This window comes from Jaculus jaculus, chromosome 8 (genome assembly GCF_020740685.1).
Source record: "Jaculus jaculus isolate mJacJac1 chromosome 8, mJacJac1.mat.Y.cur, whole genome shotgun sequence".
Lineage (NCBI taxonomy): Eukaryota > Metazoa > Chordata > Mammalia > Rodentia > Dipodidae > Jaculus > Jaculus jaculus.
The window spans coordinates 30601597-30619088 of record NC_059109.1 but is presented as its reverse complement, the minus strand read 5'-3'; the positions used below and the strand labels follow the sequence as shown (position 1 = coordinate 30619088).

The 17492-nt window shown below is 38.0% G+C and overlaps 1 pseudogene; it reads right to left on the bottom strand.

Moving 5' to 3' along the window:
• Positions 1-5390, bottom strand: part of LOC123462839 — a 58900-nt pseudogene extending 53510 nt beyond the window's left edge.
• Between the last annotated feature and the right edge of the window lie 12102 nt (positions 5391-17492).

Genomic DNA, 17492 nt, shown 5'->3' with positions numbered 1-17492 from the left:
TGACCTGGACTTCACTATGTAGCCTCAGGGTGGCCTTGAATGCATGGAAATCCCTCTACCTCTGCCTCCCAAGTGCTGGGATTAAAGGCATGAACCACAAGGCCTGGCTTTGATAAGTTTTGAGTCTCCTCATTGCTGGCTACCATCTCCATATAGATGCTTCTGTGGCTAGCATTGAAAGCAGCACTCATGTTCATCCTGCCACTTCCTCTTGTTTCCCATTTTTTTAATACTTTATTTTTATTTATTTATTTGTAAAAAAAAAAAGAGAGAGAAGGGACAGGCCAGGGCCTCTAGCTACTGCAAATGAACTCCAGATACATGTATGCCACCTTGTGCATCAGGCTTGCATGGGTACTGGGGAATCGAAGCTGGATCCTTTGGCTTTGTAGGCAAGTGCCTTAACCACTAAGGAGTCTCTCCAGCCCTCCCATTCTCTTTTATTTATTTATTTAGTTAGTTAGTTAGTTATGTTTATAAATTAGTTTTGTACTCAGTGTATAAACTCAAGTCGGTACTTGACTTGTTAGCCTCCCTGTTCTCCCCCTCCCCCTGGCCCCACTTTGTTGATGTATATGAGTCACGCATTGTGGAGTTAACCCTCAGTTATGAGTAGGAGGAAATGTCTCTGTGTATCATGATGCAACGTGTGGTTCTGACATTTTTTCCATCCTTTCTTCTGCAAATTTCCCTGAGCCATGTTGGGTTCATTTTAGGTCTGCTTCAGTGATGAGGTCTTGGGAGCCTCTGTGTGTCCAGATATCTTATCTAGTAGGAGTTGATTGTTCTCTGTGTCTATCTCCTTCACCCTTGTGCTGGTACCAGGTTGACCAAGAAAACATCACCCTTGCTTGTTTTGGCAATTATTCTTAGTTTCAGCTGGGGCCCTTTTGAGGTATGATGGGATGGCTATCTCCTTAGGATCTGCAACTATCTGTAAAAAAGAAGCAGATTCTTCAATGGAGAGTAAAGTTAGCACCAGATAAATATGATAACCCTTAGTTGTTTTTTTTTTTTTTAATAGAGAATTTAATAGGTGTAGGCCCTCTTGTAGACAATGATTGGTGGTAGCTTGATAATGGAGATTGGGCTCATTTTTGGATCTGGTTCTGACTTGTTTCCAAGCTCCACCTATGGGTTCATTCCACTGAGTGATCAGTTAGCCAAATCAAGAGCAGTTGGTTTCCCACCATAGCTGTAAGCCACTGTTGCACATCATGACAGATTATTTACCATGAATTGCTTGGACAGATATTGGTCATTTTCCTCCAGTTTCACAGGTGGCACCTTCTGGCACTAGACTCATTGACTGTCTTGGGACTGTCTCTCTTCCTGCTTCAAGCCATGTAACACCATGTTATGTGTTAACCATATATGGTGTGTTCAACAGTAGGGTCTTACCACTAACCTTTGGTGGGTCATCAAGTACTCTGAAAGAAATCTGTCATTCTTTGAGGAAACCTTGTAGGTCTGATCAAAAGCTCATTATGGATGATAGCCACCTGCTGGTACTGGGAGTTAGGTCAGTGCCCACAAAAGAAGGAAGAAAAAGGTAAGTAATATAAAAGAGTTAAAGAGAAGAGGGAGGGAGGGAGGGAGGGAGAGAGGGAGAGAGGGGGGGAGAGAGAGGGGGGTGCTGTAGAAGATTAAGGCCAGTCTTCTTCATTGTACCCTCTTCAGTGCCTTGTGACTCAGGTGTTCCCTCTAAGGGCCTGGTGAAGGTTCAACCATTTGATCTGTCTTTCATGGTACCATTGCTCTTTGTGTCCAGATTTGTGTTCCACACCCCCTTCCTTGTCCTCTCCTCCCTCCCCACCCACCCTACTTTACGGTCCTCAAGATGCCTGCTGGGTATGTTGGCATCTGGGGTAGATTCAGGTTAGGTGCTGTAGATAATGTGATGATTATCTTTCTGTGATTGGGTAAGTTCACTAAGAATGTTCTCTTTCAGGTTCAACCATTTTTCTTCAAATTTCATTGTGTCATTTTTTTCTTACTGCTGACTAGAATTCTATTGTGTAAATATACCACATCTTAGTTATCCATTCTTCTAGTGATGGACATCTGGGTTGATTCCAGCTCTTAGCTATTATGAATTGAGCCACTATAAATGTGGTTGAACAAATCTCTCTGGACTGAGGGTTGATGTTTTAGGGTACATGCCCAGTAAGGGAATAACTGGGTCAGCTTTTTTAGGAGTCTCCATATTGCTTTCCAAAGTGGTTGTACTGACTTACATTCTTACCAACAGTGGATAAGGGTTCCTATTTCTCCACATCCTCACCAGCATTTATTTTCAGTTGATTTTTTGATGTTTTGCTATCCTTACTGGGGTAAGGTGCAATCTCATAGTTGTTTGTATTTGCATTTCCCTGATGATTAGGGATGATGAACATATTCTTACATGTGTGTTTGCCAGTTGTGTTTCTTTCTCTGTGAACTGCCTGTCCAGCTCTTTGCCCCATTTTGTGAATGGGTTGTTTGACTTTTTATTGTTTAGGTTTTTGAGTTCTTTGTGGATTCTAGAGATTAGGCCTCTGTCAGTTGGATGTCCAGAAAATATTTTCTCCCATTCTGTGGGTAATCTATTGGCTTTGCTTATTGTATGTTTGTCTATGAAGAAACTCCTCAGCTTCATGTGATCCCATTGGTTGAGTGATTGTTTAAGATCCTGTGCTACTGGGATTTTTTTTAGGAAGTCTTTTTCCATTCCTATATCATGGAAAATTTCCCCTATATTTTCTTCCAATAGTAGCTGAGTTTCTGGTCTTATATTGAGGTCTTTGATCCATTTGGACTTGAGTGTTGTGCATGGCATGATGTGTGGATCAAGTTTTAATTTCCTGCATATGGTTATCCAGTTTGTCCAGCACCATTTGTTGAGTATGCTGTCTTTGTTTCAGTCTATATTTCAGAAATTGCTTCAGTAATTAATCCATCTGGTCTTAGACTATTTTGGTTGGGAGATTTTTGATTTCTGTTTCAATCCCTTTCTTTAATATAAATCTGTATAAATCACTCTTTTCATCAGATTTAACTTCATAGGACATATATATGAATCCACCCATTTCTTTAGATTTTCTGAGTTGGTGGAATATAGATTTTTGTATGATATCCTCTCCCAACTTAATTGGTATAACTTGCAATGTCTTCTTTTTCACATCTAATCTTACTGGTTTGATTTTTATCTTTTCTAAATTTCATCTTTTGTTTCATTGATTCATTTTGTGTGTGTGTGTGTGTGTGTGTGTTTCTCTATTTCTTTGAATTCTTCCTTGATCTTATTTTTTTTTATCTTGTTCTTTGGATTTGGTTAGTTCTCATTTTTCCAAAGCCTTTAGGTGCATCATTAAGTGACTTATATGAGATTTCTTCTGTTTTTGTAATGTCAGTGTTTAGAGCTCTCAACTTCCCTCTTTAATACTTCCTTCATTTTGACTTGTATGTCTTGGTATGATATATTTTCATATTCACTCAGTTTGAGAAACATTTTGATTTCCTTTGTGATTCATCCACTCATACTTTTATTATTTAATATTAAATAATTGTTTAAATATTTAAATAGCTTTTTAATATCTAGTACCTTGTATATTTCTTTAGTTTTCTTGTTAATGTGTTATTTTAGTGTATTGAGGTAATATAAAATACTAGGAGTTGTTTCAATTGTGCAAAATTTATTGAAGTTTGCTTTGGGTTCTAAACTGTGTTCTATTTTAGGGGAAATCCCATGAGCTGCTGAGCATAACATGTATTTTGTAGTATTTGGATGGGGTGTTCTGTAAATGTCTATAGTTTCATTTAACTACAATGTTAACCAGCTCATTTTAATATAAAGATGGCCTCTTATTTGTGAGATGAGGGTATAGAATTTGGCCATTGTTACTGTGATAGGCTTTATTTCTGATCTTATGTCTAGTAGAATTTGTTTTATAAAATTAGGTGCACCTATGTTTGGTACATATATGTTTAGAATTGTAATGTTCTCTATTGTGGGATTGTTTCTTTGATCTGTGTGAAGTGACTTTCCTGATTAATTTTGATTTGAAGACTTTATCAGATACTAGAATAGCAGTACCTGCTTGTCTCTTATTTGCATTTGCTTTGAATATGCTTTTTCTATCCTTTCATCCTAAGTTAGAATCTGTCTTTGATGGTGAGGTAAGTTTCTTGAAAACAACAAAAAGAATTGATCCTTATTTATGATCAATCCTATTAGTTTGTCTTTCATTAGGATCATTAATATCCGGAGTGTTTACTGAAAAATGTGAGCTTATCCTTGTCATGTTGATGTGGTATTGATTTTTTTTTAGTATTTATCTAGTTATCAGCTGCTCTAGCATTGGTTATTGTTTGCTCTTCTTTTTGTGTTTATCCTCTTTGATGTAAAAAAATGTGTCCAATGTCCCCTTAAGGGCTGCCTCAGTGCTCGAAAACTCCTTTAGCCTAATACCATCATGAAAGATTTTTCTTTCTCCTTTTATCACAAAAGATAAATTTGAGTGTGACTGAATGGAATCTAATTATAACATTAGATAGGAGCTATTTAAATTGTAAATATCATTTTGTTTTCAGAAAAAAATCTAAATATTCTAAATCTATGGACAAAACAAATGGATATCACTTTTGTCCAAGTTCAAAGAAGTATAGCAGTATGTAATTTCAAACTAGCAAGTTAATTTAATGAAGGTTAAGTAGTTAAGATATGACCTTAATATAAGGTATATCCCTGTCTTAATAAAGCAGAAGAAAGAACATGCATTGTTTTGAAAGAAACTTGCCGGTGTAAAAAGAAAAGATTTTTGAATGTAATAACCAGGCTATAATTTTCAATGGCTGAATGAATGCAGTGGTTTTATATATATATATATATATATATATATATATATATATATATATATATATATATATATATATATATATTAATGGAGGAAGGGATTTATTGAAGCTTACAGATCCAGGGGAAGTTCCATAATGGCAGAAGAAGCTGGCCTGCCTTCACAGGCCCAAGCAGAGAGAGAGAAGCACACAAGCCTTTGTCAGCAAGGTCTTTGTTAATAACCAGTTTTCCATGTCTCAAGTAGTTCAGCACAGTTCCAAAGTAGGTGGGGTCTCTGTCGATTACATAGGCACCTGTTTCATCCTTCTCGGAGTCCAGGTCCTGGTCGGCCTGGCACAAACCGTACAGGAAGGACTTCGGGTCACGGTCCGGCGTCTGCCGGGTGGTGAGGAAGTAGGTCCCGCCAATGTTAAGTCGGACCCACTAGGACACGGCGCCGGGGCGCTGAGTCAGGGCCCCAACCCTGTGCTGCAGCCACGGCAAAGGCGGCTCCCCAGCCCCAGCCCGAGGCTGCCGGGGCCGGCGGCAGAAGACCACAGTGATTCTCCTCCATGATCCCAGCAAGCCCCGCCACAGCGGCCAATGCAGTGGTTTTAACAATGAAGTTGGGAGCTGAAGAGTTGTAAAGGCAAAAATAACTTTCTAGAAGAAAACAATTGACAAATCAGGTTGTTATTTTCCCATTGAAAATTCGACATCATTCTGAGGCATGGAGAAAATGTCAAGAAATTCCTTAGAAATTGAAACTCTTTTATACAAAGATTTTATTTATTTACTTATTTATGTATGTATGTATGTATGAAGTATGCATGTATGTATGTATTTCCAAGGAAATAGAGGGGAGAGAGGGAGAGAAAAGATGTGCCAGGGCCTCCAGGTTCTGCAAACAACCTCTACATGCATGTACCACTTTGTGCATCTGGCTTTACTTAAGTACTAGGGAATTGAACCCGAGTCGTTAGGCTTTGTAAACAAGCACCTTAACTGCTGAGACATCTCTCCAGCCAAGAAATGGGGTACTGTTGGGTTAAATAATCATTAATTATCACTTAAAATAGAAACAGAGTGTTTAACAAGGCCCTTGAATTTGTTCTTATTGATTTGTTCTTATTGATTGAATTTGTTCTTATTGATAACAATAAGAACTTTGACAGCTTATTTTAGAAATTGTAAAGTGAGACTAGTTCAAATAACTGGCTTCAAATATCTGAGGAAAAGCTGAGTGATAGGCTGCATTACTCAGTCTCATTAATGTGACATGAGCTGAAATAATCAGACAGTGGAAGGTTTCCTGTGCCTCCATGTTCAGAGGGCTCAGTCCCTGGTCACGTGGCTCCATTGCTTCTGGGCCTATGGTAAGTGGAACATTGCGGTGGAAGCATATGGTGGGAGGAAGTTATCTTGTGTAAACCTGAAGGAAGGAAAGATCTTTGTACCACAAACCACCTCAGGCATATGTCCTCAAAGGCTTAAGACCTCCCACAAGCCTCACCTCTTAAAGCTTACACCATGTTCCAGTAGTGTTCAGGGCTGGAAACCAGACTTTCGCTAAATATAGATATTTGGGGTACATTCCAAGTCCAAAACCACACCTTAACCTCATAACCTTTATTACAGTTTATAGTATGAAACTTCATAATGTGATATCTCTCCTTTGAACTCAAAGAAAAGGTGTTATTTACTTGGTTTTTTCCTTAGCTTTAGAATATCTGGAAAATTTCTGACACTTAAATAGCCATGTCGACAAAGAAAATAGCATATTTGTTATGATATAATTTAATTTTAGTGCAATGCCAGAAAAATAAGTTTTCAACAAGAGTTTTAGTTATCGTTATTATATGTACTTTCTTCCTGAAGGTCACTTTTTTTTTTTTTTAAGAAGAGATCTAAAGAAATGGAGAAAGCAAACAGATATGGCTTTGTTCATCTAATTCTAGTACAGTGATAATCTTGGTCCTTTCTTTAACGTCATTGTGAAAGTGGCTCATCTCTCAGCAGTCTTGATTTATCTGTCATTTCCAGCTGTGATGAATCCTGCTTATCTCTGCCTTTAATCACACTTTCTCCTTTGCTTAGAATTTCTATTTCTTTTTCTAGCTTCTAGCTTTACCTCAAGTTTTCTAACAGATATAAGCCTTCCATAGCACCAAGTTGAGTGTCACGCCCCTCCCTAACCCATTACCAATGTTTTAACACTTGATTCTGTAACAGTGTTCATATTGTCCAACTTTCTCAAAAATAGGAGAGGCTGTTGCATCTTTGTATAATATTAGTTAGAATCTGGTTTATCATGGGCATGTGGTGAATATTATTTGTAGTAAATTGGTTTGCATCAGTGTAAATGCTATGATATATTCTCAAAATAATAATTTGTTTTAGAAATTATAAAAAATAGAAGGCTTAAAGAAGTCAGTTAAATATTTCTGGCATTAATGTACAATAGGTGACAATAGGTAATGCAATTCACTGCATACTCTAAAAGGCATGGAGAAAAAGACTTTGAAAGTTTTCATCACAAAGATATATGAGCTAGACTTTCTGGCTCATGTGGAATTTCAGCACTTAGATGGCTGATGCAGGAAGATAATGAATTTATGGCCATCCTGGACTATATAACTAGTATATGTCTCAAAAAGTGAGGCAAAAAGGAAGTAAGGAAGGAAAAAAATAGTTTAAAGGAAAAAGGTATTTACTCTTATTGTGGTGGTTTGGTTTAGGTGTCCCCCATAAACTCTGGATGCTAGGTCCCCAGCTGGTAGCAGTTTGGGAATCAGTGCCTCCTGAAGGTGATGTATTGTTGGGGGCAGGCTTGTGAGTGTTATACCAGCTTCCCCTTGTCAGAGTTTAGCACACTTTTCTGCTGCTGCTGTCTACCAGATATGGGCCAGGAGGTGATATCCACATTCTGCTCTTGCCATCATTTTCCCCTTCCATCATGGCACTTCTCCTTGAGTCTGTAAGCCAAAATAAACCCTTTCCTCCAACAAACTGCTCTTGGTTAAGTGTTTTCTGCCAGCAACAAGAGGCTCACTGCAACATTTATTAAACATTACAAAGTGTATGCATATATAAATAATAAAAAGCAGAGTAAAATGTACAATGATTATGTTCTCATATCAGCTCAAAAATAAATTTAAGTTCTAGAAATAAGCTATATCAAGCAACACAGATATATGTAAAGATTGTTTCAATGATGGTCATTGCTTTTAAAGCAGTTGTCTCTGTAATCAAGTGAGTTTAGAATATTTAAACAGAAAAGAAATTTATCTCACTTTAGTATTTATTAAGTTCTGATCTTCTTATTTACAAGTGGGAGAGAGAGAAAGGAAGGGAGGGAGATGAAGGAACAAAGGGAAGGGAAGGAAAGGAGGGAGAAAGGAAGAGGGTGCCAAGGCATCCTGGTTAATTGAATTAGGGATATTAGGTGTTGCAAGCAAGAGCCTTTAACCTCAGCCCAAGTACTAATTTTCTTATCTATTAATTTCTTAGTCAACAGTGAGAACCAGTAATAATCAAATAAATGTGTATAAGATAAATTGACCTCAGGTAATTTATAAAACAGACATTGGCTTTGATAATACTTTACTACATCAGAAATTGATCTTTCTCTTACAACTTTCAATCCTTTAATAATTCCCAATATAAACTACATACATGAAAGATACATGGGCTGGAGAGATGGCTTAGTGGTTAAGCGCTTGCCTGTGAAGCCTAAGGACCTTGGTTCGAGGCTCGATTCCCCAGGACCCAGGTTAGCCAGATGCACAAGGGGACACATGTATCTGGAATTCATTTGCAGTGGCTGGAAGTCCTGGTGTGCCCATTCTCTCTCTCTCTCTCTCTGCCTCTTCCTCTGTCTGTCGCTCTCAAATAAATACATAAAAATAAACCAAAAAAATTTAAAAATTTAAAAAAATTAAAAAGAAAGATACAAAGTGACTTTTTACTTAAAGGATTTTTAAATTTTTTCTAGTACTGTATACTCTAGAGAACTGCAACTCTTCTTTTTTGAGATATACTTATTTTATTTGTAAAATCATTTTATAGATTAAAGGCCAACTATAATTCTTTAGTGTTATTTAAATATATATTAAGCATTTAATTCAAATAGTCATAGACCAGCATCCTATTGGTGTATATATATAATATTAGGCACTGTACACATGCTGGCTATTTAAGATTTCTTTTTAATTTCTATTTTTAAATAAGAATTTTAACACATAAACATAATAACATTTTATCATAATCCCCTTCCATTATCTTCTTTTGTTTTCACTCCTCTGCCTCCATTCTACTGAAACCCTCCTCTTTGTTACTAGCCAGTCTTCTATTTTGATGTCTTTTTCTTTTTGTCCTTCTCCATCATCTCTGTCAAAATGTTTATGGTCCAATACTATGCAGGTATTATGGGGGTAACGACAGCCACTATGAGGTTATGAATGCACCAATCAAATCATGTCTGGGGGACAGCATACTAAAGTACTCCTCACCCTTGGGATCTTATATTTTTCCTGTCCTGGCTTCTGCAATTCTCCCAGAGCCTTGGCGAACATGACAGAGATATCTCACTTAAAGCTGATCTTTCAATATCCTCTTATTCTCAGCACTTGGACAGGATTTATGGCTCCCCAGTATCCACAGCCATATTTAAAAAAGAAGCTTATCTGGCCAATGCTGACAGCAGCACTAATATTATTTCTGTCACCTCCTGCAATGTTTTCTGAGCCCTAGATGGTGTTGTAGAGATGTCTTATCCTGTGCTGAGCACATGACTATTATCTCTCAGCATCCTGATACAGTCTTGGGTCACCCCAGTAACCATAGCCATCCTCTGTAGTTTAGCTCTCCCTCACTCCGTAAGACTCATTCTGAGATAATTCAAATTCTACTACTTTCCAATTTGATTAGTATATATTCATTGATTAATGCAAAGATGACAATAATATAATTCCTAATTTTATAGAGTATTCAACTTAAAGGGGAAGGTACTTTATTTATGAAATCTTACAATGCTGTATGCAGAACCAAGTCGGCCATTCTGGTAGGAATTTGATAGACCAGAGGCGAAGAGAAATGTGGACAATGGAGAGTTGCTTTATGTGGTTTTTCAAGGGAATTCCCATTCTGACAAATAATCTGTCTGTATTCAAAACTTAAGCCAATCTGATTTAAAAGTAATGGTCCAGCATTTTTGGCAAAGATTTCAAGACAGAATACAACTGAATCTGTGATATTGTTTCTCCTACCTGCTATTATTCAGATGAACAATGAAAGAGAGCAAGACACAGAAACTATGAAAACTAAGAAATTTGACATAGAAAGAAATTTGATAAAATTTAAAATCATAGTCAAGAAACCTACAGCTGTAATCTTTAGAGTATAACATCAATAAAAGTCTATTGCTCTGTACAGAGATAATAGAAAGGATGCTCTGCAGGCAATGCCTAACCCACTATAGGCTCTAGCTAGTGAATAAAAATTCTTTTGAAAGGGAAAAGCCTCAAGGAAAAATGCTAAATGAGTTCTTTGTTCTCCAAGGTCAGCATACAGAGTCTACTACAACTCTGGCTCATAGACACCAGACTATATCCCACACTGGCAGTAGAACTTCACAGCATCTTCCACATAGTGATGGATTTTTCATACAAAAAAGTTGCAAGATGGGGTGTTTTGGACCATGGTTTCAGAGAGCACTGAGGCGAGGCAATACAAGGCAGAGTTGGGTTCCTTACAAGAAGGTCCACTGCATGACGTTATAAAAAAAAAAAAAATTCTAAGTTGCAGGGGAGAACCCAAGGTGTTGGAGATGCTCGGATGACTGCCAAGGAAAGTTTTGAGTTGGCTTTATATTTTGGACTTTGGACTTTTTAACAGTGTTTGGAATGTGAAGGCCCTAGGCAAAATGCTTTGATGTGAATAGAAAACGCATCTCATAGGCTCATGTATTTGAGTACCTTTTCTTTTTAATTGACAACTTCTATAATTATAGACAATAACCCAAGGTAATTCCCTCCCTCCACATTGCAACTGCAATCTCTGTCATATCGCCTCCCTATCTCAACCAGTCACTTTTTTTATTTTGATGTCATCATATTTTCCACCTATTAAGATGGTCTTATGTATGTTGTGTTAGGCACTATGAGATTATGAATATCCAGGCCATTTTATGTCTGGAAGAGCATGTTGTAAGGAGTCCTACCCTTTCTTTGGCTCTTACATTCTTTCTGCCACCTCTTCTCCAATGGACCCTGTGCCATAGAAGGTGTGATAGAGATGTTTCAGTGCTTCTCACTCCTCTGTCATTTCTTCTCAGCATTATAATACCTTCTGAGTCATCACAAGGTCACCACCATCTGAAAAGAGAAGCTTCTCTAGCCAAAAGTGAGAGTAGCATTAATATATGGCTATGAACATTAAGAGAAGTGGTTACTTGGCAGTTTGGTGAGCATAATATATACATTTAGCCAAACACCAACAAATGGTACACCCCTAGGGCTCATAACTACCTCTGTCATAGCTTGTCAGTATCAGGCATGTATTCCCTCCTGTGGAGCAGGCCTCCAGTCCAATTAGTGGGCTGTTGGTTTCTCCTATAACAGATGCTACTATTGTACCTGTTGGTTCATTTGGCCTGGCTGGCCAAATTTAAGGCTTACTGTGTCCAAAGTTGAGTATCTGAACTGGTGATTTCTCTCTCCTACTGAACTGCATGCAGCATAGCTTTTTCCAGGTTTCTGTCAGAGGGTCTCTACTGAAGAGGTTTTCCTCTCAGCTCCATCAGGAATTCTCAGTGACCTTACAGCCCAAGTATGTGGAGTCTTCAGCAATAGGGTCTGATCATCTATTTCTAGTGGGAAACCAAAAGCCTCAACAATAGCCTGTAATGTTTTCAGAGCATCATGAACATCCCTGGCCAAGACTTACTGGAAGGTAACATCCCTGGAACTGAAAATTTTCTAATAACAATCTATGGCCCTGGTTGTTCCATTGTCCAGAAAATTAGGTTTCCATACGACTTATTCATACCCTCTTAGATTTCGATTAGCCATCCCTTCACCTTTCCTTTTCTCAGTTTCTTCCCCTGATCACTGAGGCCTTTCCTTCCCAATAATCTGTTCATCTACTTACATATATACAATACTATCCTATTAATTGCCATCCCTCCCTTTCTTTTCCCTTTATATCACCTTTCCTATCTCGCTGGCCTCTGTTATTGAGTCTTATTCCTATTTACATAGAAGTTCGATCATTTTTAGCTAGGATCCACATATGAGAGAGAACATGTGACATTTGGCTTTTTGGGCCTTTCATTTTCCTGAAATTTTCACAATTTCATTTTTATTTACTGCTGAGTAGAAGAAATCCATTGTATAAATGTGCCACAACTTTATTATCCATTGATCAGCTGAGGGATATATAGACTGGTTCCATTTCCTATCTATTGTGAATAGAGCTGCAATAAACATGGTTGAACAAGTATCTCTAAGGTAGTGAGAAGAGTCCTTAGGCTTAGGAGTAGTATAGGTGGGTCATATGGTAAATCTATTTTTATCTATCTCAGGAACCTCCACACTGATTTCCACAATGGCTATACCAGACTGCATTCACACCAGTAGTGTGGAAGAATTCTTCTTGTTTTGCATCCTCACCAGCATTTATTGTCATTTATTTTCATGATGGTAACCATTCAGACAGGAGTGAGATGGAATCTCAAAGTAGTTTTAATTTGCATTTCCCTAATGGCTAGGGATGTAGATCAAATTTTTAGATGTTGATATGCCATCTGTCTTTCTTCTTTTGAGAACTCTCTATTTAGTTCCATGGCCCATTTTTAATTGGGTTGTTTGATTTATTTAGTCTTGAGTTTTTTGTATATCCTGGATATTAATACTCTGTCAGATATATAGCTGGCAAAGATTTTCTCCCATTCTGTAGGTTTCCTCTTTGCTCTATTCACAGTGCTCTTTGCTTTACAAAAGCTTTGTAATTTCATGAGGTCACAGCCATCTATCAGTGGCTTTATTTCCTGAGCAACTGGAGTTATATTCAGAAAGTCTTTGCCAATACAGATATGTTGAAGGGTTTCCCCTACTTTTTCCTCTAGCAGTTTGAGAGTTCTGAGTCTCATATTAAGGTCTTTGATCCGTTTGGACTTCATTCTTGTGTTAGAATATTTAATCCCCAGTTTTGAGAAGGTTGTGGAAGCTTTAGGATATGGAGCTTTGATTGAGGCAATGGATCACTGATGATGGGCCTTGTAGCAACTAGGCTCCAAGTCTTAGTTGCTCTGCTTTCCGACTCTGGTGAGAAGAAATATGGGCTTCCAATTCCAGCCTACTGTGCCTCCCCCATGAAACTGTTTCTTTTTAGAATTTCCCTCAGAAATAAAAGCACAATTAAATCCTTTTCATTCCATGTGCTGCTTCTGGTCAGGTATTTTGTCCCAACAATGAGAAAAGCAATTGATTTCTACATGTTTGTATCTTCATACATATGCATTCACCTCACATCCTTACACACATCCCAAGATAAAGAATGAAAGAGAGACAGAGGAAGAAAGATGAAAAGAATAAATAATTGAAATACATTTGATGCAAGACATTAACACATATGAAATTAACTACAATTCAAGGGGACTCGGGATACTAACTAGAAAGCCTTTGGAATATTAGCTAGAGTGGGAATATATGACGGGAAATATTTCTTACAAAGTAGGGAAAGATCATAAAAAGCCTTGTAGGGAAAGGTGGAATTGGAATTTGAATGTGATGGTAAGGAAAACATTTATAAATGGAGAAAGGCATATAAGGTCAAGAAAATATTTTCGAAATATGTTGTATGCATATGGTATATATAGCAGTCCAAATATACAACAGAAATATATTTCCCAACAGAGGTAAGATACTTGTAATCAAATTAGGAGAATTGTTTTAAATATGTGGAGAATCACAGAAAAAAATGAGCAAGGTGTCATGAATACCTTTAAAGGGAAAAGAGGTAGATGAATAAATCGCAATATTGTTAACAGGTATAACAGTTGCTATCTCATGGCTGGAACATAATATCTTACTCAAATCACTTATGTAAAGAAGGGCTTATTTCTGCTTATGGTTTCAAGGGTAGGTGACCATCACAGTGTGCAAAGAACCACAAAGCCAGTGTTATATCTTCTAATCTTCAGGGAGGAAGTTTAAAGTGCAAAAACACCAAACAGGGCTGGACTATAACACTGCAAAGCTCAGGCACAGTGACATCAATTTTCCAGCATGTCTCTACCTCCTGAAGGTTTCACAAAATTACCAAACAGTACCACTATCTGGGAATTAAGTGTTCAAACACACGAGGCTATAGGGGAAGTGGGCATTTCAAACTCAATATACTACAATAGACAAGGTAAAAAATTTCATGTATGGTTTATCAAAATTAGATAGACAAAAATGCTTTTAATAGAAGAAGTTTTACTTTAGAAGAACCTAACACAGCATGCAACAAACTATATAAAATCAATGCTTAAAGCTTATTTGTTGGTGAAGAAAATTATGCATTCTTTTAAAAATTGTTTTATTTATTATTTGTAAGGAGAGACAGACAGAGAGAGAGAGAGAGAGAGAGAGAGAGAGAGAGAGAGAGAGAGAGAAGAAGAAGAAGAAGAAGAAGAAGAAGAAGAAGAAGAAGAAGAAGAAGAGGAGGAAGAGAGAATGAGAGAATTGGGCAACCTAGGGCTTCTTGCTACTGCAAACAAACTTATGATGTGGGCACTGGGGAATTGTGCCCAGGCTGTCAGGCTTGGCAAGAAAGTGCTTTGAACTTCTGAGCTATCTTTCCAGCCTCCATTCCCCCCAAATTAATGCAACTTTAAGAATGTTCTTTTCGGGGCTGGAGAGATGGCTCAGTGGTTAGGCGCTTGCCTGTGAAGCCTAAGGACCCCAGTTCGAGGCTCGGTTCTCCAGGTCCCACGTTAGGCAGATGCGCAAGGGGGAGCACACGTCTGGAGTTCGTTTGCAGAGGCTGGAAGCCCTGGAGCGCCCATTCTCTCTCTCTCCCCTTATCTGTCTTTCTCTCTGTGTCTCTCGCTCTCAAATAAATAAATAAATAATTTTTAAAAAAAGAGTGTTCTTTTCTACATAGCTGTTTTTGTCTTTGTGAAAATGTAGCATAGGATACTACATAATGTTAAGAATAAATATATATTCTTAAAAAATATGAGTAATTTAATAATATTCACTATTAAAAGAACATGGACTCCAGTATAAATTTAAATATAAAATTTAGATTGGAGATTAAAATACTTTAAAATTCATATTTTGTCTTTTTGTTGTTGTTGTTTTAGTTTTTCTAGGTAGGGTCTTGCTCTAACCCAGGCTGACCTAGATTTCACTAAGTAGTCTCAGAGTTGCCTCAAACTCATGGTGATCCTCCTACCTTTGCCTCCTGAGATACAGGATTAAAGGCATGTGCCACTATCCCTGGTCAAAATTCATAGATTTTAATTTTTTTCCAATTTTTCTATTATTATTATTATTATTACTATTATTAATAGCATATTTTGTATGGATACATCACGTGTTGGTACCCTATTTGCCCTTGTCTCAGCCCCCACTCTGCTGGGGACCCTCCTCAGTGAGGTTTCAGGTTTTCTCTATTGTGTTATGGGCTATGCATTGTGGGAGCAGAAGTCAGTTGTTTCTCGGAGGAGGGAATGCATCTAGGCATGATATCTCAACATGTGGCTTTTACAATCTTTCTGCCACCTCTTCCACAAAATTTCCTGAGTTATAGTGTTATGAGTTATGAGTTATGGTGGGTGAGTCTACTTCAGTGATGAGCTCTTAGGAGCTTCTGGATCTCTGCTTTGGTAGGTGTTGAGTATGCTCAGGGTCTGTCTCCTTCACCCTGGCACTGATTATTAGGTTTAGCATGGAAGCAGCACTCTTGCTCATCTCTCTAATTCCTCTGTGGATTTAGCTACAGCTTGGCTGAAGTGTGAGGGGTAGTCAAGGCTTGTTACCTACTATAAAAGAAGCAAAGATTCTTCAACAGAGAGTGAAGTCAGCATAATTTAAATGGGATAAGCATTATTAATTTAGGGAGAATTTGATGTCTGTAACCCTTCTTTTAGCCAAAGACCAGTGGGAGCTTGATACCGGAGAGTAATCTTTGCCTCCACAAGATTCTGATCTGGTTCCCAATTCCAGATATACGTTCCTCTACACTGACCAGAACACTAAGGCAATCAGAAAGCTATTGGCTACCCACCAAGGCTGTGTGTTACTATTGCAGTGCATGTACATCATGTCAAGGTGTTTGCCTCTGCGTAGCTTAGACCTCTGTTTGCTTAGACCTTTGTTGACCACTTACGCCAGTAGCTCATGTAGTGCTTTCCAGTACTAGATAGGCTAACTGTCTGGAGGCTGGCTCTCTTCTGGATTGCAGCCAGGTCTCTCCTTGTTCTGTGTTGGCAGCATATGGTGTCTTTAGCAGTAAGGTCTTAGCTATTGCCTCAGGCAGGTAATCAAGTTATTTGACATAACGCTGTCTTGATTTGGGGACCTTGTGTCAGGCTCTCACTGGCATTTGGCTAAAAGAGGGGTTATAGATATCAAATTCTCCCTGAATTAATAATGCTTATCCCATTTAAACTATGCTGACTTCACTCTCTGTTGGAGAAACTTTTCTTCTTTTATAGTAGGTAGCAAGCCTTGGCAACCCCTTACACTTCAGCCAAGCCAGATCAACAACCCATTGTGGGTAGCAACCGATTTCTGGTACTGGGAATTATAGGCAAGAGACAAAAATAAATAAATAAATAAGTTTAGGCTTCATCCCACCCTCTCCAGGGCCCTTCTTTTCAGGTGTTCCCTCCTTACTCCTTTTGAGGGTTCTATCTTTTATTCTACCTCCAAGGATGAAGTTTCAATGGTGCCAGTTAATTTTGGATTTAGTTGTGTATTTATTTGTCCCCACCTTCCCCTCACCCTCTCCATAATCTGTTTCATCCTTACTGTTTGGGCCTTGAGTTGGCTATCAGGTATGTCAGCAACTCCAGCAGGTACAGGTTAGGCAACACAGATAAGTGAGACCATGAGGCATTTGTCTTTGTGTAATTGTGTGAGTTTGCTGAATATGATCAGTTCCAAGTTTGCCCATTTTTCTAGAAATTTCATTGTATCATTTGTTTTCTTTACTACTGAGTAGAATTCCATGTGTAAATGTACAAGTCTGTTATTCATTCATCCAATGATGGGCACCTGGGTTGATTGCAGTTTTTAGCTGTAATAAATTGAGCAGCTGTAAGCATGGTTGAACAAATATGTCTGTAGTGAAGCATGGAACATTTAGGATAAATGTCCACTAAGGGAATAACTGGGTCTGTTGGTAGCTTTATGTTCATCCTTTTCAGGAATCTCCATATTGATTTCTATAGTGGTTGTATAAGTTTACATACCAAACAAGAGTGGATGAGGGTTCTTCTTTCCCCACATCCTCATCAAAAATTGTTGTGTGATTTTTTAAAATTTTTTTGTTTATTTTTATTTATTTGAGAAAGAGAGAGAAGAGAGAGAATGGGTGCTCCAGGGCCTTCAACCACTGCAAACAAACTCCAGATGCATGCACCCTCTTGTGCATCTGGCTAACTTGGATTGTGGGGAATCCA